The sequence below is a fragment of the Macaca mulatta genome, chromosome 5 (assembly GCF_049350105.2).
Source record: "Macaca mulatta isolate MMU2019108-1 chromosome 5, T2T-MMU8v2.0, whole genome shotgun sequence".
Lineage (NCBI taxonomy): Eukaryota > Metazoa > Chordata > Mammalia > Primates > Cercopithecidae > Macaca > Macaca mulatta.
In genome coordinates, this window is record NC_133410.1 from 132,378,275 (window position 1) to 132,400,228 (window position 21,954).

The window sequence follows — 21,954 nt, forward strand, 5'->3', positions numbered from 1 at the left end:
AAGAAAGAAATCAGGGCCTCAGTCACAGGGGAGGGTTGATGATGAGATTTATAAGAAGACAGCAAATTCTGAAGAATATTTGTTACACATGAAAACTTTGTGACAATTACCACTTACTTAATGACTCCTAAGGGATCTTCTAGATGAGGAGTTGTCAAACTTTTCCTGTAATGGAACAGATAGTAAATATATTATGTTTTGTGAGTCATGTGGTTTTATCCCAACAACCCAACTCTGCTTTTTTTTTTTTTTTTTTTTGAGATGGAGTCTCACACTGTCACCCAGGCTGAAGTGTAGTGGCACGATCTTGGCTCACTGCAGCCTCTGCTTCCTGGGTTCAAGCGATTCTCCTGCCTTAGCCTCCCAAGTAGCTAGAATTACAGGTGCCTGCCACCATGCCCAGCTAATTTTTAGTATTTTTAGTAGAGATGGGGTTTCACTATGTTGGTTTCAAACTCCTGACCTCGTGATCTGCCCACCTCAGCCTCCCAAAGTGTCGGGATTACAGATGTGAGCCACCGTGCCCGGCCTCAACTCTGCTTTTATAGCATGAAAGCAGTTATAAGCGACATGCAAATGAATGGATGTGCTGTGTTCAATGAAACTTTATTTACCAGAACAGGCAGTGGGTCAGATTTGGCCTGTTGGGCCTTAGTTTATTGAACGCTGGTCTATTTTGATCATCCACATAATCATCATCATTATTATTATTTATTTATTTTTTTGAAACGTAGTCTTACTCTGTCACCCAGGCTGGAGTGCAGTGGTATGATCTCAGCTAGCTACAACCTCTGCCTCCCAGGTTTAAGTGATTCTCTTGCCTCAGCCCCCCAAGTAGCCGGGACTGCAGGTTCATGTTACCATGCCCAGCTAAATTTTGTATTTTTAGTGGAGACAGGGTTTTACCATATTGGCCAGGCTGGTCTCAAACTCCTGACCTCGTGATTTGCCCGCCTCGGCCTCCCAAAGTGTTGGGATTACAGGTGTGAGCCACTGCCCCCAGCCCATCCACATCATTATTAACATCAATAAGAAACATTTATTGGACCCCTGTGATTTTTGGTGGAGTTGGGATCAGTGTTAAATGTTAAGAAGAGAAGGATGTGAACTTGAGTACCCATGGGCCACAAATCAGCGTCAACTTTACCTATCAAATAAAGAGCAGTTTTTAAAAGAGAAAACCGGTACCATATATATGACGTTCAAGACAGATTCTCTTTTTATTCTACAGGTGTACTCTTCAGTTGTAACCCAAATTTTTAAGTGTTCACAGGTATGTTTCTTTTTAATTATCACATGCCTTTTCTGATTGTACAACTCTAGGACAAACAAATTTCTGAAATTAAAATCAAACTCCTCTATTTAAACTCTCTCTTGGGAATATCTTGTTGGTCCTATAGAATGCTTTAGAAATCCCAAGATGTTGAGTGACATCAACATTCTAAATGACATTCTAAGCTAAGTCATGGCTCTTTCTTATGATTTATGTGTGTTTGAATAAGCAAATATTGGTGAAAATGAGGGTATAGAGATAACTTCTTTCTGTAGCGTCATAGGATTGACCCCACCTAAGATGAGTTAAGACTAATTTTATCAGATCCATTTGTCCTATTTCTACTTTCAAGACTAACATCTAGTTTTCCCTGGTAATCACTGACAAAATCCAGCTCACATTGTTTTAGAAAATTTAGGAGATGGGTGGTCTTGTCGTCTTACTATGACTGCTCATTTTTAGCTTTGGTTTTGATTTCTCAATTGTCCTTCGTAGTAGAAAGCTAAATAAAAGTATGGTTCATGAATTTGATTATTTGACATTTTAGCTTCTAGTGAGGCTCTAATTTTAGGAGTGAGAGATAGACCACACATAGGCAGATATCTAGGGGTGCTAAAAGCATCTATTGTGAAATATTATCCTTTTTCTTTAGTGTTTGGAAAACCTGCTTCTTTGCCTTTGGGCCTATTAAAATACACGTATTTTATATGATAGAGGGGTATTATCGGCCATTAACTTCTCATCACAAATTTGCTGATATCATGGCTAGTAGAGATAGGGTCCTAAGGGAATGAGGCCCCAGAAAGATACTTTTAAAGAGAAGGAAAAAGGGGCGGTTTGTTTTCCCTCTTATGATCTCATTTTCTCATTCTATGTTGATAACACCAAGTATACAAACCTTCTGCAGCAAACTCAGTGTGTGTTCTCTGGAACATGATGCTCAAATAAAAAATATTAAGTTAAAAATGATCAATTTCCTTATTTTGTCAAATTTTGTGTTTAGCATGTGTAATCTTGATGCAGAGAAACTTCAGCAATGTGAATGGCAGACTTTACACTTACTGGAGAAAAGTTCTTTTCTGATGGCCAATCAAAACATACCAAGAAAACAGGAATGATTTGAAAAGTTACATGAACTTTATTTGACCTTTTTATGTAGTGTATTTAGAGATAAAACAGTTTTGCAGTAAGAAACCATGTCAGTAGTTCTCAGGTCTGATTTTTTTTTTTCTCATTCCCTAAGCTTCCCTGTTTTGAGGAAATTGCTGTGGCAACTGAGATGTAGATATTAAGACTTTTGCTGGAAAACCCTGGGACATGTGTAAATTGACATGTCCTTAAGGGAGAATTCCCACTGCAAAGAGAGTTTTCCAGACCACTTTACCTTTCCTCAGAAGTTAAGAGTGTACTCTGGCTAATACTAAGAATGGTCAGCCAGGCAATAGGGTGATTCAAAGAGACAAAGTCCGTGAATGTGTCTCATGCTGATCCTGAGAAGAGGGTCCATTGCAGCCTCTGAGAGAGAAGACTATGAAGTATCACCAAGTTTATATGTATGGAACATTTTGTTTTTAATTTTAGAAAATTATTTAGAAAAAGGTAATATGGGTAAAGATTCTCAAAGAAAGGGATTCAGAGATACTCTATTGCCAGAGAAGACTGTCCATGGAGCAAAGGTAGAAAACTACCAATATTCTTGGATATCACTGCGAAGTCATAGTTCAGGGATATCAAAGTGGTTTCCTGGAAACTGTGTTGGGAAGGATTCTGGAGATGTTTGTCCTCAGGGAAAAGACTACTTTGATGAATTAGTGATGTCTGCTATAGGTGTGCGAGGGGGAAGTAATTGTGCATGCCCAGTAAATTTGCTTAGTTCTGGTTGAGGTACAATCTTATAGCAAGTTTTTTGATATCTAATCCTTAATTTCTTTATCTGTAATGAAGACAATTTTACCTGGTCTACTTACCTGGAGACCTGTTGCGAGAATAGAATGAGAGTAACTGTGAAAGCATTTTGAGAACTATAAAGTGTTGGGGAGAAAAAAAAATCTTTCCCCCGTCATCTTAGGTTCAAGACATGGGGACCTGTGAATTAAACTAACAAAAGACAGATTAACAGGAAAAAGACACACAATTTTTATTAATATTTACATGCCTGGGAATTCATAAAAGAGAAGTGAAACTCAAATAAGTAGTTAGACTTACGGGTTTATATACCCTTTTAACAAAGGAAAGAGCATTTGGGATTCAAGGGGTAATAAATTGTGGGAAGTGATTAGGAAATAGATGGGAGAATGAATGGAAGATAAGGGATATTTTAGTAAGATCTGTTTATGCAGACTCATTTTGATGTTGACTCTCCATCTCAATGATAAGAGCTGTGCTTCCCTTCCTGGTAAGGGTGGTGGTGGTGGTGATAATGGTGCACCTTCAAAAAGGGAAATCTTGGCCCTGATTTTAGGCAGATAAGAGGAGAGCAGAGAACTCTTCTTATGTCTATTGATTCCCAATTGCCTTCAGATAAAAATAATTCTTAAGCTAATGTGACATATTTTGGGATGGCATATCCTGATCCCCTTCAAAAGCATTATTCTACACATGTGAAGGTTTATTCTTGTATTGTAGGTTGCATATCCTTTCCTCAAATTAAAATCTCAGTTTCTTATAAATTCACGATGAAATTGACCCCATTGAAAAAAATGCAATGGAGATGACAGAAACAAAAACATCCTTATGTATCCTTCCCAAAATGCACCTATCCTTTCACTGTCAGCCAAGAAAGATAGGACTGGAACTAATTAACTGCAAATATTCCTTGACTTTCTCACTTCCCATCTGAGATTTATTATTAAAAAAGAGACCCTGATGGATTCCTGCCTTCAGGTATAATTACCTCAAAATTGACTGACATTTAAAGCACACATGACACTTTTTAGATTTAATTAGAGTAAATTGGTGGAATTTACTCGACTGGTGGTTTTGGGGATAGTTGGAGGCATGAGAGTATACTTAACATTATAATTTCCTGCTGATGCTAAGATTTAGCCCCTATTGGAAGGTTCTATATTCAGAATAAAATCACTTAAGAAACGAAGCCCCAGTGACTGTTTTGGCCATGAAATAATGAGCCCAGTCACTGAGAGATGCTCTGAGAAAAAAAAAAATTGCCACTGACAACAATGGAAACCCAAAATCTATAGATATTTTAGTTAAACAGTCTTGAAGATTTTCATGATTTAACAACGTTAAAATTCACTTGCTTTGCTATGACATTTTTTTGACATTGATATTATGAACAGCAAAAAGAAATGGAGTATTTTAGACCGATTCCAAAAATTATGGATAAAAACATATTTATCTGAGTGTCTGTAATGATTGTTTTAAATTCCTCCATATTTGTGGCTATTTCTTTTTTATAATTGTGTTAATGTTCTTTTTTGTCTGGACTAAGCCTGCTACTGGTTTATTTCATTAATTATTTCAATAAATCAGTTTTTGTACTAATCACTAATACTTTTTGTATTTTGGTATAATTAACTGATTTTATTTTTCTAATTCATAGTATTTGTTCTTCCTTTTCCTTCCTTTCACTTTCTCTAATTTTATTTTGTTTTCTTTTTTTCTGATGTATTGACTTGAATGTTAATTTATTTTTTCTTTCTTATCTTAATAATGTGTTTATGATTATGGGTTTAATTCAAAGTAGTGTTTCAGCCTGGCCCATATTTTAAAATATGTAATGCATTTCATTATTATTTTATAGATATTTTGAAACTTTCGTTTTGATATTTTCTTTGATCAAAGTATAGATTAAAAGCAAGTTTCTTAATATTTATATGGTTGATTTTCTTCTTCACGACCTTTTCTTCCTTCTTGACTCCTCTTTCTTCTCCTCTTCTTCATCTATAGTTTATCAGTGGGGTTACAGTCAATAAAGTGTTCTATGCATTTCTAGTTGTTGCTTTGTTTCGGTTTGATTTAGAGTCAAAATTTTATAAAGGTACCATGAATTCTTGTAAAGTAGGTGAATTATTTTTATTAGGACAGCAATTTCTACAGATTTATTATGTTAATATTAATCAATTATAGAATTGATACCAAACATTCTTAATTCTTTTTTCTTTAATTGATTTTTCGATGGGCTAAAATTATGAGTTAGAGTCTTCTAATCTTACGTTGTAGACTATTTTCCCTTGCATTCCATATAGTCTATGCATTATGAAATTAATATAACTTTTGTGCATCAAGAAAGTTATAATCTCGTTGTGGGTTATATTCTATATCATAAAGTTTAGTATTTGTTTCGTTTAACACTTTTGCTTGAATTTAGCCTTGTCCAACATTAATGCTCTGACCAGAATTTATGATAGTATTACAAATGTAATAATTATAAATTAGATGAGTAAAGAAAATGTAGCTTCTATATTTTTTACATTGGAGTTAATTTTCTTCCTAAACCTTTACCTTGTTAGAAAGAAAGAAAACAGCAGGGTGCAGTGGCTCATGCCTGTAATCCTAGCACTTTGGGAGGCTGACGCAGGCAGATCATGAGGTCAAGAGATCGAGACCATCCTGGCCAACATGGTGAAACCCCGTCTCTACTAAAAATACAAAAATTAGCTGGGTGTGGCGGTGCGTACCTGTAGTCCCAGTTACTCGGGAGGCGGAGGCAGGAGAATCGCTTGAATCAGGAAGCAGAGGTTGCAATGAGCTGAGAACGCACCACTGTACTCCAGTATGGGCGACAGAGTAAGACTCTGTCAAAAAATAAAAAATAAAAAAAAAGAGAGAAAGAACGAAAGAAAGACAGAAAGAAGCTTGCCAAGTAATGGTATCCATATCCTTTGGATTACTTACTCTCTTTTAGAGAGAGGTTTTTTGAATTCCTTCTCCTCTCCCTGCATCTCCTCAAGATGACATTGTAGTGTATGAGGTTGGTTAAAGTCACACGGCAGGATCTGACACCATTCTCCTGTTCCTTATTGGTCTCTGTTGTGCCGTGTCTGCTGAGGTAGAATGGATCCTATCTAGGCTTTCAGTTGTTCTGGCATGGGATTGAGAAATATTCATATTCTGTGGTCATTATTTTTTCTGATGTCAGGTCTGTGTTTTTTCCACCAGGTTGTCTTGCTCATTGAGGTTCACTGCTACGGCACATATGACCTTCTGGGTCCCTTGCAAACTGCGCATGGGCTATGGGGAACCACTTACTAGCCCACGTTTGTGAGCCCAGCTCCTCCCCTCTGTCAGTTCATATTGCCTATTTTTTTTTTTCATATCATACTGATATGGCATTAAGCAGTGAGAAGGATTTTCTCTAGTGGCCTGCAGCCTTCTGCAGACTATGTGGAGGAAGAGGGCTACTAGCCCTGATGTTTTCAGGTTTCCTCCATACTTATTGGAAAGTTTTTATAGCCCTATCCCTTTTTATGTCCATTTTAGAACTTTTAACTTTTATAAGTCATTTTATGCCTTAAATTAGAGCTAAATCTAAAGCACAGTATAGTCATTTGCCACATAATGATGTATGAGTCAACATTGAACTGCATATGTGACTGTGGTCCTATAGGATTATAATACCATATTTTGACTATATTTTTTCTATGTTTGGATATGTTGGGGTATACATATAATCATTTTGTGTTACAATTGCCTGCTGTCTTCAGAACAGTGACATTCTGTACAGATTTTCAGCCCAGGACTCACAAGCTATACCAGCTAAGGTGTGTAGTGTGTTATATCATCGAGGTTTGGGTAAGCACACTTCATGATGTTTATACAACAAAACTGCCCAACACTGCATTTCTCAGAATGCATCCTTGTCATTACTTGATGCATGACTGCATTAAAAAGGTGCAGCATCGTCTGAACATCCTTTTCCTTTAGAAAGCATATTTACCTCAGTTACCTATATTGTTGCTCCATCAGCACATCCTGTTGATTTTATCTTCAAAACCTATCCCAACTCCATCTACTTTTGTCTCAACCACTCCCATCCTAATATAAGCTACCTCCTCTTTTTGTTTGTTTTGTTTTGGTTGGATTACTAAGAGCCTCCAAGTTTATCTTCTTGATTCCAATCTACACAGCAGTCAGAGTGATTATTTAAAAATATAAATGAGATCATGTAAATTTGAAGACCCAACAAAGGTAACTCCTTATACTTGAAATACATTTAAATTCTCTCTCAGGTTCTAGGTGTCTATATTTTCTAGCCAATGCCTACCTTTCTGGCATCATTTCCTATCCCTCTCTTCCTTGCTGACTACACTCCAGCCAAACCACACTGACATTCCTTCTGCTGTGGAACAAGACAAGCTCCTTCCTGCCTTAAGGCTTTTGGGTAGTTTTCTCTGTCTATGGAATGCTCTTTCTCCATGACTTCTTAAGGCTGGCTTTTCCTGGTTTTACCTTCAATCGTCACATCCTTTGAGAGGCCTTCTCTGACCATCCAATCTAAAGTAGTCTTTCAGTCACACTTTATCACAGTACCCTTTCCTATATTAATCACAGCACATATTATTACCCGATTAATTTTATTGATATAGTTATTAATCTGCCTCAAGCAGTGATACGTAAGCTGCATGAGAGTAGGAACATGCCAGCCAGTTATCACCAATAATAATAATAGCAAAATAATACAGTATAAACTGTGATTCCTCAGTCTGACTCTGTTGTAAGCCCTTTCCATGTATTAGGCTCTCTAATCTTCACTGAAATCTCATGAGGTTGTTATTATCCTTATTTTTATAGATGAAAGAACTGAGGCATAGACAATTTCCGTGACTTAGTCATAGTTACAAAGCAATTAAATGGTAAAGTTGGGATTTGAACACAGGCAAACTGGCTTGGGACACCACAGTGCTATGTGTTAGTTACAGAAATTACAGATCTGAAAAAGAGGAGTAATACTCCTTTCAAACACTTAACAGTTGGGAAGATAGGCAAGTGAAAGGAAAATCACAACAAAACCTAAGTTACATATTACAGGCATCAGAGGAGGGTCACTGTTGGGTCATCTGCATTTGCTTATATAGGAGTAGAAATTGTAGCAATGTGGAGGTAGCAAATGAAACATTTTCCAGTTTAAAGTATTTTGAGTAACTGAAGTCTGTAAGACTAAATTCTTTTTCTGAAAAGATTTTGATATTGATTTCCTATTCATTTGCCCTGGCAAAGAGAGAGATTATTTCATGAATGAAAAGTGATGTGAGGAGAATGAAAGAAGGTGAACCCCATCATCAGGAGAAAACCATTCTTTGCCTACTTTGAATAAATCATTTTGAAATAGTGAGACATAATTAATGTCAGTGCTTTGGACTATATGAACATTTGCAAAGATATCCAGTGCAATTCTAATGGCCAGAAATGGCAGTATGATTACAGTTAATGCCTTACAGAATGTAGCAGTAAAATGAAATTAACTGTTGGCATCAAGTAATAAGACTATGATTACAACCAATAGTGGCCAGTCTTTATTTAGTGCCATGAGCTAGTTCTGAGGGCCTTGTAGGAATTAGCTCACTTGATTCTCACAGCAAACCTGTTGTGATAGGTATTATTATGGAGCCCCATTTTACTGTGGAGGAAATTGAGGCCCAGAAAGCTTAAGCAACTTGCCTAAAATTGCACAGCAATAAAGTGGCAGAGCTGGAATTTAAACCCAGCCATAGGATTGTGTAAATAAAGCAAGCAAATAATAACCACTATTCAGTGGCTATGTTTGCCTGGTGGTGTGTTAGTCACTTTCATGTAAAGGTGATGTGAGGAGACTGAAAGAAGGCGAACCTTTTCATGTATTGTCTCATTTATTCCTAAAACCCTGCTTGGTGGGTGTTAAACTCATGTTACAGATAAATAAACCTAGATGCAGATAGGATTAGGGAATTTTCCCAAGGTTATGTAAAACCAGGTCTGTCTGACTCCAAAGTCTATAGAAACTAGTAATTCATTAAACTCTTTCTAGTAGCAAGTGCGATACTGTTCTTCCTTCTCCGTAATTACCTTTACCACCTCAAGTTCCTTTCCTCTGATACTTTTCTTTCATTCTTTGTGCTTTTATGATACAGCTCAATAAAGCCTAATATGCAACCTGCTAGCATTTTCAGAGCCCAGATTGTGTGCTGGGCATTGTGCTAAATTGTTTTCCATTAATTACCTCATTTAATCCTTCCAGCAACCATACATCATAGGTACTATTATTAGCACCTTTTTATATATGAGGCAACTGAAGTTGAGAAAGACGTTCTTGGCAGAGGTTTGATGAAGAGTCTGGTGATGCAATTTTTCTGGAGAGAAAATGCAGCATTTCAAAGCCTCATTGCCTTCCTCTGTACTGAGAATAAATGAACCCAGATTCAGAAGTTTTAACATTTTTGAGCATTAAAAAATATGTAATATTACTTTAGAATGCTTTTCTTTTGGGAATCAGGGTGGTTTGGAGTTGTATTCTTTGTGGTGTATTTCTTGAAAAGATCCGTTGGGCTAATCTGCCTAATTCAGGACACTTCCTCTTCCTCTCCTCTTTCTGTGGCTCTCTCTTCTGTTCTCAGGGCAGCCACCATTAGCATGTGTCTACTGAAGGAACAAGTGTAGTGGGGAATAGGGTGTTGGGTCTCTGGGAAACTTATTTGCATACTTCTTTTTACAAAGGCCAACCACATCCTGGTTAAGACAATGTGCTGTCTGATAAACAGACTGCATCCCCCAGTGTCTGCCTGGAGCTCAGCCAGCATGTGGCCCCCCTTTGTCACAAGGTGCTGTTTATTCTGCCTGGAAATCCAAGGACAGAACAAACCAGCTAAATGAACCTTTTATTTCTCCCATTCTTTGACAGAAATTCCTTGAGTCAAAAACATGTATTAATATTAGGTTAAGGGAAAAGAATCAGAATTCTCCAAAGATGCCTTCCTAATCCTGTGGAAAACATATAAAAAGCTTTGGTTTTCCTCTCTAGCTACAAATTCTTTAGGGTCTGAGAAAACTAGGAAACTTGGAAAATATAGTGCAAGGGCGATACAAAGATCATGGTTTGCCAAGACTTTTTGTTGATAAATACTTCTTTCCACATCTGTTTTCTATGTGTTCCCTTTCTCTTTTCCTCCCTCCCATCCCAACATACACAGACAAAAGGAAGTGGAGGCTTAAACAATTAACTGGTGACTGCAGGACTCATTGTTTAGGAATCTGGATAATTGAGTCCTAATTTCTCTGACTCCCTTCACTTTGGTAAATTATAAAAAGAAAAAGATTTTGAGACTCAGTCTCATCTTTGGCAGTTAAGGTAAGAAATCCATCTATGTTTCCCTTTTACTGGTTTTTTTTTTTTTTTTTCTCCTCGCAAAACAATTCACCAGTTCCTTCTCTGCTTATTTTCAAATCTACATGTGGTACATATTTTAAGACATATTTTAAACACAAATTTTATTGGTGACTGCAATCACTGAAAAGAAGGTACTCTGTGAACATAGAAATTGTTTTAATGTTTTTAATCAATAATTCCTATAAACAAATTTCGTCTTGAGGAAATAGAATATGCAGCTATTTCCTTTCTGCATTTCCAGTGACCTCTGATATATATTACAACCACTCATCTGTATCTAATCCCACATGTGTGGTGAATACTTTCAGGAAAGTATTGACTAGAATCCTTCTGGAGGTATCTGTGGAGGATGATGATAGAGATGATGTTACAGAGCAGTTTGAAAAAGACGCCAATTGGCATTTTGAAGGATTACCAACATTTCTAATAAAGTCTCTGAAGAGATTTCTGGCTGCTTAAGAACAATAATATGATAGAGATTGATTATTTTGAGGTTTCGAAGTTAAATACTTGCATGTGGTGAATACTGAGGCTTATTGTGAAAATGAAAATTAAACCTACGTAGAAATCCTTGTGGAGAATGAGACGGTCAGGCCTTTTATCAACGCCGCTCTTTATACAACTGCCTCTTTGGAGCAGAAGTCGGTTCACTGTCCTTGTTAAATTTCAACTGCGGCTGATTCTGAATCTTGAGGATCATTATGATGTAAAAAAAGAAAAAACACACACACACACACACACTAAAGGTTAATGATCTTTTCCTAATCTTTCAGAAAAGCTGATACTGACTGGTAGATAGTAAATGCTCTGTCAGAATTGTAGAATGAACGAATCAAGCTGATATAATTTACTAACCATCTACCTAAGCCAGGGTCTGTGTTAGAGCTTTAGAGGCACACCTTGTTGTGTTGTGCTTCACAGGCACTGCATTTTCTGCAAATTGAAGGTTTGTGGCAACCTTGCATTGAGCAAGTCTATCACCCCATTCTTCCCAATAGCATGTGCCCACTTAGTGTCTCTGTGTCACATTTTGGTAATTTTCACAATATTTCGAACGTTTTCATTATTATTATATATATATTTTAAATTTTACTTTAAGTTCTGAGATACACGTGCTGAACGTGCAGATCTGTTACATAGGTATACATGTGCCATGGTGGTTTGCTGCGTTGATTATTATATCTGTTATGGTGATCTGTAATCATGATCTTTGATGTCCCTATTGTAATTTTGGTGGGGGCACCACGAACCGCTCCCATATAAGATGCTGTGTTCTGACTGCTCCACATACCAATGGTTTTCTGGTCTCTCTTGGGCCTCCCTATTCCCTCAGACACATGATATTGAAATGAGGCCAGTGAATAACCCTATAATGGCTTCTAAGTGTTCAAGTGAAAGGAAGAGTTGCAAGTCTCTCACTTTAAATCAAATTTAGAAATGAATAAGTGAGGAAGGCATGTTGAAAGTCAAGACAGGCCAAAAGCTAGGCCTCTTATGCCAAACAGCCAAGTTGTGAGTGCAAAGGAAAAGTTCTTGAAGAAATTAAAAGTGCTATTCCAATGAACACACGAATGATAAGAAAGCACAACAGAGGCCTGGCATGGTAGCTTACTCTTCTAATCCCAGCACTTTGGGAGGCCAAGGCAGGAGGATCACTTGAGCCCAAGAGTTCGAGACCAGCCTGGGCAGCATAGTGAGACCCTGTCTCTATTTAAAAAGAAAAGAAAGGAAAAGAAAGTGCAACAGTCTTATGCTGATATGGAGAAAGTTTAAGTGGTCTGGATAAAAGATCAAGCCAGCCACAGCATTCCCGTAAGCCAAAGCCCCAGAGCAGGACTCTTAACTCTCTTCGATTTTATGAAGGTCTGAGAGAGGTGAGGAAGCTATAGAAGAAAAATTGGAAGCTAGCAGAGGTTGGTTCCTGAGGTTTAAGGAAAGAAGCCCTCTCCCTAACATAAAAGTGCAAAGTGAAGCAGTCAGTGCTGATGTAGAAGTCATCCAGAATGACTAGCTAATTGATAAAAGCAACCACACTAAACAAGGGGCTTTCACTGTAGACAAAACAGCCTTCAGCTGGAAGAAGATGCCACCTAGGACTTTCACAGTGTTACAATAGGGAGTCAGGCAGACATGAGCAGGGCAGGAGAGGGCCCCCTTCCCAACAGGAATGTCAGGCTACCATCAGGTGATGGTCAGGTGGTTGTTAACAGTCTCTCTAAAATAATAATTGATTGCAGCCAGCGCCAGAGAAAGGCAGTCTCCCAATAGATAGAAATATCTGAAAGTGGTGATCAGCAGCTTCCTGATAAAATCTAGGAGCTGAGTGAGTGGGCTCAAGCATGTGCACTAAGAGGCAAAATATTGGAGTTTAACTGGTATTTGACCTTCTAGGAACATTCGACTGGTAAGGGAAAAACACCTCAAGTGAGCACGCATACATACAACTCCAGTAAACACACTGTGCATGCAGTCCCTCACAAGTGCTGGCAGCCACTGTGCATATGGATAGCCTGCCCAAGGGAAGAAACGGGAGATGTAATGCAACCTTGGAAGCATGCCAACATATGAGACCCCCAAATCAAAGGTCAAACCACGTACTTGATTTTTTTTTTTTTTTTTTTGAGACGGAGTCTCGCTCTGTCGCCCAGGCTGGAGTGCAGTGGCCGAATCTCAGCTCACCACAAGCTCCGCCTCCCGGGTTCATGCCATTCTCCTGCCTCATCCTCCCGAGCAGCTGGGACTACAGGCGCCCGCCACCTTGCCCGGCTAGTTATTTTGTATTTTTTAGTAGAGACGGGGTTTCACCAGGTTAGCCAGGATGGTGTCGATCTCCTGACCTTGTGATCTGCCCGTCTCGGCCTCCCAAAGTGCTGGGATTACAGGCTTGAGCCACCGTGCCCGGCCTTGATTTTCTTAAGTTGCCCACTTGGTCCTCTTCCAAGCGTACTTCCTTTCATTCCTGCCCTAAAACTTCTATTTTTATTTCATTTTTTTTTTCTTTTTTGAGATGGAGTCGCACTCTGTCACCCAGGCTGGAGTGCAGTGGGACAATCTTGGCTCACTGCAACCTCCGGCTCCTGGGTTCAAGCGATTCTCTTCCCTCAGTCTCCTGACATGTGCTGGGATTACAAGCATGCACCACATGTCCAGCTAATTTTTGTATTTTTATTAGAGACAGGGTTTCGCCATGTTGGCCGTGCTGGTCTCGAACTCCTGAGCTCAAGTGATTCGCCTGCCTTGGCCTCCCAAAGTGCTGGGATTACAGACGTGAGCCACTGTGCCTGGTCCCTAAAACTTTTAAATAAACTTTCACTCGTACTGTAAAACTTGACTTAGTCTCTCACTCTGCCTTATGACTCTTGGTTGAATTATTTCTTCTGAGGATGTGAGAATTCAGGTTGCTGCAAACCCAAATGGATTTGCAGCTGCCAACACAGCTACAGGGGAAAAGTCAATGTCTGGCTTCAAGGCTGCAAAGGACAGGCTGACTCTCTTGTTAGGGGCTAATGCAGCTTGTGACTTTAAGTTGAAGCCAATGTTCATTTACCATCTGAAAATCCTAGGGCCCCTAAGAATTATGTTAAATCTACTCTGCCTGTGCTCTATAAGTGGGGCAACAAAGCCTGGATGACAGCACATCTATTTACAGCATGGTTTACTAAATATTTTATGTATACTGATGATCTATTGCTCAGAAAAAAAGACTCCTTTCAAAATATTAGTGTTCATTAACAATGGACCTGATCACCCAAAAGCACTTATAAAGATGTACAAGGACATTAATGTTGTTTTTACGCCTGCTGATGGAACACCCATTCTGCGACCCAGGTATCAAGAAGTAATTTAGACTTTAATGTTTTATGATTTAAGAAATACATTTTGTGGCCGGGTGCGGTGGCTCATGCCTGTAATCCCAGCACTTTGGGAGGCTGAGGCAGGTGGATCACGAGGTCAGGAGATTGAGACCATCCTGGCTAACAGGGTGAAACCCCGTCTCTACTAAAAATACAAAAAAATCAGCTGGGCATGGTGGCGGGCACCTGTAGTCCCATCTACTCGGGAAGCTGAGGCAGGAGAATGGCGTGAACCCGGGAGGCGGAGCTTGCAGTGAGCCGAGATGGCGCCACTGCACTCCAGCCTGGGCAACAGAGGGAGACTCCGTCTAAAAAAAGAAAAAAAGAAAAAAAAAAAACATTTTGTAAGGCAATAGTTGCCATAGACAGTGAATGCTCTGATGGAATCTGGATGGATCTGGGAAAAGTCAGTTGAAAACCTTCTGGAAATAATTCGTGACTTTAGATGCCATTTAAAGCAGTCGTGATTCAGAAAGGACGTCAAAATATCGTTAACAGAAATTGGGAAGAAGTTGATTCCAACATCATGGATGACTTTGAGAGGTTAAAGGCTTGGGTGGAGCAAGTAACTATAGGTGTGATGAAAATAGCAAGAGCACTAGAATTAGACATGGAGCCTGATTATATGATTGAATTGCTGCAACCTCATAAACTTTAATGGATGAGGAGTTGCTTCTTGTGGATGGATGAGCAAATAAAGTGGTTTCTTGAGGTGGAATCTACTCCTAGTGAAAAACCTGTGAACACTGTTGAAATGACAACAAAAGATTTAGAATATTATATAAACTTAGTTGATAAAGCAGTAGCAGGGTTTGAGAAGAGTGACTCCAATTTTTAAAGAAGTTCTGCTGCTGTAAACTGCTATCAAACAGTATTTTATGTTATGAGGAATCTTTCATGAAAGGATGAGTTAATTGATTTGGCAACCTTTATTATTGTACTAAAGAAATTGTCAAAACTGGCCGGGCGCAGTGGCTCACGCCTGTTATCCCAGCACTTTGGGAGGTTGAGGCGGGCGGATCATGAGGTCAGGAGATTGAGACGAGCCTGGCTAACATGGTGAAACCCCGTCTCTATTAAAAATACAAAAAGATTAGCTGGGTGTGGTGGCGGGCACCTGTAGTCCCAGCTACACGGGAGGCTGAGGCAGGAGACTGGTGTGAACCCAGGAGGTGGAGCTTGCAGTGAGCGGAGATAGTGCCACTGCATTCCAGCCTGGGCGACAGAGCAAGACTCTGTCTCAAAAAAATTAAAAAAAAAAAAAGAAATTGCAAAAACCACCCTAACCTTCAGTAGTCACCAGCCTATACAATGAGTAGCCATCAGTATCAAGGCAAGACCTTCTACCAGCAAAAAGATCATGACTCACTGAAGGCTCACAGGATTGCTAGAATTTTTTAGCAATAAAGTATTTTTAAAATTAAGGTATGTACATTTTTTAGATGTAATGCAATTGTACACTTAGTAGACTATAGTGTAGTATAAATGTAACTTTTATATTCACTGGGAAAATTCATGTTACTCACTTTATTGCAATATTTACTGTATTGTAGTGCTCTGAAACTAAACCCCCACTATTTCTTAGGCATACTCATGTTTACATTATTTTATTTATTATGATATACATCAAGTAAACATTTTCTTCATATGCTTTAGAAAAATAGATGTATGAAAGGAATTGCAACAAAAGCAAAAATTGACAAGTGAGATCTAATTAAATCAAAGAGCTTCTGTACAGCAAAGAAACTCATCTGAGTGAACAGACAACCTACAGAGTGGGAGAAAATTTTTGCAATTCATCCATCTGACAGAGGTCTAACATTCAGCATCTATAAGGAACTTGAATTTATAAGAAAAAACAATAAACCCCATTAAAAAGTGGGCAAAGGACATGAACAGACACTTCTCAAAAGGAGACATACAGGTGGCCAAAAAACATGAAAAAAAGCTCAACATCACTGATCATTAGAGAAATTCAAATCAAAACCACAGTGAAATACCATCTCATACCAGTCAGAATGGCTATTATTAAAATGTCACAAAACAACATATGCTGGCAAGATTGTGGAGAAAAAGAAATGCTTTTACACTGTTGGTGGGAGTGTGAATTAATTCAACCATTGTGGAAGACAGTGTGGCAATTCCTTAAAGACTTAGAGGTAGAAATAGCCTTTGACCCAACAATCACATTACTGGATATATACCCAAAGGAATATAAATGATTCTATTATAAAGACACATGCATGTGTATGTTCATTGCTGCACTATTCACAATAGCAAAGACATGGAACCAACCTAAATGCCCATCAATGATAGACTTGATAAAGAAAATATGGTACATATACAATGGAATACTAGGCAGCTATAAAAAGGAATGAGATTATGTCCTTTGTAGGGACATGGATGAAGCTGAGAGCCATTATCCTCAGCAAACTAACACAGGAACAGAAAATCAAATACCCCATGTTTTCACTTATCAGTGGGAACCAAATGATGAGATCACATGGACACATTGGGAGAAACAACACACACTGAGGCCTGTTGGAGCGTGGGGAGTAGGAGGAGGGAGAGCCTCAGGAAGAATGGCTAATGGATGCTGGGCTTAATACCTGGGTGATGGGATGATCTGTGCAGCAAACCACCATGGCACACGTTTACCTGTGTAAACCTGCACGTTCTGCACATGTACCCCTGAACTTAAAAGTTGAAAAAAAGAAAAAAAATGAAAAATAGATGTAAAAAGTCTGTTCGTTATCAGATTTTTTCACTCTGTTTCTCCAGCTTTCCATGTTTCCATGTCCTCTGCTCCAGGGTACTTCGATGAAATGTGTCCTGCCATGGCTGCTTTATGATCTTATATTGAAAAGAACCGCAGACATTTAGAATGCATATATTTTTTGTCTTTAGATATTCAGTACTACAACATAATGATTTCCACAAAGTGTTTCGAGTCCTGCTATAGCTGTAGCTTAGCTCGTCTTGTGGGAACCTGTGTGTCTCATGTTCTCTGCTTCCTCCAGGAGCCCCAGTTATCTCTTCAGGATCTAAGGGAGATCAACATGGCTGCCTCTTGGATATTTGACTGTTCAATATCATTTCTACCAGATGGTGCAAGAGGGAAGTAAAAAAACACTGCAACTCAAACCAGTTTGAGTTTTAGCGATTTTGCTACTTGGTTCTAAGTCTGGTAAATGACTGGACCACAGAAGGAAGTTGAAGTTGCAGGTTTTTCATAGCCATTTGGCTCATTTCCCAGAGGTTTTGCTGGCCAGGGTGTTTGAAGATAGGAAGTGGCCACAGTGTGGTTTCAAATCTGGGGCTTGTCTCTCTCATGAGAGAAAATGGGATAAAATATAAAGATCATTCATATGTTTGAAAAAATGATTGACCAGGCTTGAGATGAGATTATTTCTGCAACACCATGTGGAAGGTGTGTATGCCAATCATGTGGCTCTGTAAGGTGGAAGGAGGCGTGATGTTCAGTTATGGTTGTTTTTATCTCAAGTTCTTTGACATTCAGGGCATGAGACAAAAGTATATAGTTTTGGTTTGGCATTCTGTGACTATCCAGCTGAGTTTGTTTTCTTCCTCTTCTTTTATGAGGTATTTTAAGGTTTAGATGTTCTTTTTACCGTGAAATCTAATTTAATTGTGGTTATTTTATTTTTCTGTATATGTGCCCAGAGATTTTTGGTTTATTGGTAAACTTTAAAAAAATACCGCAGTGTGTATAAACATATATAATTTAAGAACCAGTCATGACTGAGGCCTATGATATCCTTTGGAACATTCTTACTTGGAAGCAATTCTAATTAACAAGGTATTTTCTGGTTTCCTTCTTGTATGCTTTATTAATAATAATGCTGTTAGTTAGCTAGAAATCTTTAGTCCTACGGTTGACTTTTTCTCCATTCCCTTTCCTAGTAACCAACTCTATTGTGGTTATTTTTCATAAAAAATGTGGCAAACTTGTGATAACAATCAACCAACATGATAGTGGTAAGAATAGTCAAACTCTTAAAAGTCAGAATTTTGCAGATGTTATTTTATTTTATTTTATTTTTTGAGACAGACTCTCACTCTGTTGCCCAGACTGGAGTGCCGTGGTGCGATCTCAGCTTACTGCAACCTCCGCTTCCTGGGTTCAAGTGATTCTCCCACCTCAACCTCCTGAAGTAGCTGGGACTACAAGCACGCGCCCCGACACCCGGCTAATTTTTGTATTTTAGTCGAGATGGGGTTTCACCATGTTGGCCAGGCTGATCTCAAACTCCTGACCTTAAGTGATCTGCCCGCCTTGGCTTCCCAAAGTGCTGGGATTACAGGGGTGAGCCACCGTGCCCGGCCAGGTATTCTTTTATAATAAACTCAGTGAAAGTGAATTACAAGGAAACCTCATTAAATTACAACTGGTTTATTCAAAAGAATCTTACTTTTTAAAAAACACACTCTTCCCCCAGTTAACTAGATTCTCTATTTTTTTTTTTTAAATAAGGATATTGAATAACTTGCTTGGCTATTCAGAACTATATTGTTTTTCCTGTCATTTAAATTCTAGATTGAGACAGTTTAATTCTTTTAAGGAGTGAAGAGACTAATGTCTGAGAGAAACATTGATAGATGTTTTTTTTTTTTTGAGACAGAGTCTCACTGTCGCCCAGGCTGGACTGCAGTGCCATGATCTCAACTCACTGTAACTTCCACCTCCTGGGTTCAAGCAATTCTTCTGCCTCAGCCTTCTAAGTAGCTGAGACTACAGGCACCTGGCACTGTGTCTGGCTGTTTTTTTATATTTTTAGTAGAGATGGGGTTTCACCATGTTGGCCTGGCTGGTCTCGAACTCCTGACCTCAAGTGATCCACCTACCTCGGCCTCCCAAAGTGTTGGGATTACAGGCATGAGCCACCATTCCCGGCCACACTGATAGAATTTACTGTTTCTACCTATGCTTTGGACCACAGTGAACAAGAGTGATTAAGCTGTGAAATTTTCATATTCAAAAGATACTTGAATTTGTATTCTGAATCTTATTCTTGAGCATGTCAAGGTCTAGTGAAGCAAAGGTTGTTATGTTTAGGAAAGATCAGATTGCAGGTCAGTTCTAATATGTAAGGTGCACATGCTGCATTTCTGAATGCATGTACCATAACTGTTCATTGACCATTTTCACTTGTGGCATGAGAATTATTTGGAGGAAAAACAATTGTGTAGATGAAATATATATTTACCAAATTATTTACCTCTTGATGCCAATTGATGGCTCAAATATGAATTAAGCATGTAATATTTCTTGGGAGCTATTTTATGCTATAGCCCTAAACTAAAAGCTGAGAACTTCTCATGGCTTTAAGAAAGTTATATTTGATACAACAAAGCAACATACACCACTGGCTTCAGCATAATTTCTAGAATTCCCTCCTACATTGCCAAAGAATTTTAAAATACATCTATTTTGTAAGAACTGAAAGTAGTTTCTTTTTTTTTTTTTTTGTTTTGAGACGGAGTTTTGCTCTTGTTGCCCAAGCTAGAGTGCAATGGCACGATATCAGGTCACTGCAACCTCTGCCTCCTGGGCTCAAGTGATTCTCCTGCCTCAACCTCTCGAGTAGCTGGGATTACAGGTGTGCGCCACCACACCCCGCTAATTTTTTTCTATTTTTGGTGGAAATGGGGTTTCACCATGTTAGCCAGGCTGGTCTAGAACTCCTGACCTCATATGATCTGCCTGCCTCGGCCTCCCAAAGTGTTGGGATTACAGGTATGAGCCACCATGCCTGGCCTAGAAGTAGTTTCTCAAACATGTATGACAACTATTTATTGATGTTATTATGTGTAATACAAAATGCACAGGAACACAAAAATATTTATAATGTATACTTACTTAGTACTTAGTACATATAAACTTGGATTCTGTCTTTAGTAAATGAACTTTAGTGTCTTCCTGGATAGGTATATTTCTACTGTTGAAAGACTATCTTCTCCAGGTGCCATTTCCTTGGAAAGAGGATTTGTTTGTGATTATATTGCTGTTGGATTAGAGGGTGAGCCAGGATTGATATGCTGTAGCCACCATTCTTTTAAATGTTTCTCTGCCCAACTTTATGTTTGTCAGGGTTGGGGAAGGAGCAAACAGTAAGAGAGATTATCATAAATATAAGAGAGATAGTTATCTTCGACAAATGAATGCTGTTAGTCTTGAATGAGTAGCTGAAGGAAGCTATGGAAATTCCATCATCTTCTCCTAAATCTTCATTCTGCTCTTGATGGTTAATATTTGTTCGGTATGGAGTGTCCGCTAAACTGGGGGAAAGGCTTAAAGTCACTTTATGGTTCTTAATTCAGCTCTTTCAATGTCACCCAGGGAGCAGGTTTAAACAATTTTTTAAGTACAGATAGTAACATAATTTAATGGTAAGTTATTTTGGAAAAGATATTTTGAGAAAAATAAGAAAAGGTATTTGCAAAGTATTTTAGCTAATTTAGGATTTATAAATGCACACTGTGGGTGCTCTCGGGGATTATTAAAGAACACTGTATAATATGTATCTCCATCTAGTTTGGAATGCTAATGGAAAGAAACTGATGTTTCTTGGGTGCCCACTATGAACTAGGTATTTTGCAAGTGTCTTAATATACACTGGAGCATTTAATCCTCTGAGGTGGTATTACTAAGTCTATTTTAAAGATGAAGGAACTGAGATTTTGAAAGACTTAACCAACTTTCCCAAGGTCACACAGGTAGTAAGTGGTAAGCCAATCTTATTTGAAAGTCCATGCTCTTCTGATCACACCACTAAGGTCTATTTTTTCTAGCATCCCTAGGTCTTTGCTGATAGTGAAATGTATGATATTTGCCAAATTTATAGTATCAGATATTTAAGCAAACTCCTCACACACAGTTGTAAAGCAGCATTCTGTTATTCTTAACGTAGATATTTACATGTTCATCACCATTGGCCTGTCCCCTATCAATTGGCTAACTTGGTCCTGGAATTCTTCCTTTATGAGATATGATAGATTCATCTTTTCCTATCTACTGTATGGGCTAAATTGCAATTCATGCCCTTAAAATTTTTCACTTGAGGCCAGGTGCGGTGGCTCACGCCTGTAATCCCAGCACTTTGGGAGGCTGAGGCAGGTGAATCACAAGGTCAGGAGATCGAGACCATCCTGGCCAACATGGTGAAACCCCGTCTCTGCTAAAAATACAAAAATTAGCTGGGCGTGGTGGCACGTGCCTGTAATCCGAGATACTCGGGAGGCTGAGGTAGGAGAATTTCTTGAACCAGGGAGTTGGAGGTTGCGGTGAGCTGAGATTGTGCCACCGCACTCTTTTTTGAGACTCTGTCTCAAAAAAAAAAAAAAAAAAAAAGTATCACTTGAACTATTAACTGGTCCTTGTCGACTCTGGACCATGTTGAGAGATGTGGCTAAATGAATATATCTAATCACCATTTTCATTGTCATCCAGTCTTTCAGTTGCCTACCGAGAAGTCAAAATGTCT

At 38.7% G+C, this 21,954-nt stretch overlaps 1 long non-coding RNA gene across 4 annotated transcripts in view; it reads left to right on the forward strand.

The window, feature by feature from the left end:
* Window positions 1-21,954, forward strand: part of LOC106998488 (uncharacterized) — a 397,362-nt gene that overhangs the window by 42,851 nt on the left and 332,557 nt on the right. For 2 of the 4 annotated variants that reach the window (XR_013417553.1, XR_013417557.1), the window contains exon 2: window positions 1,232-1,273. The exons of the other annotated variants lie outside the window; for them this stretch is intronic. This is a non-coding gene — a long non-coding RNA (uncharacterized LOC106998488). The remainder of the gene's footprint in view (window positions 1-1,231; window positions 1,274-21,954) is intronic. 4 annotated transcript variants of the gene reach the window in all.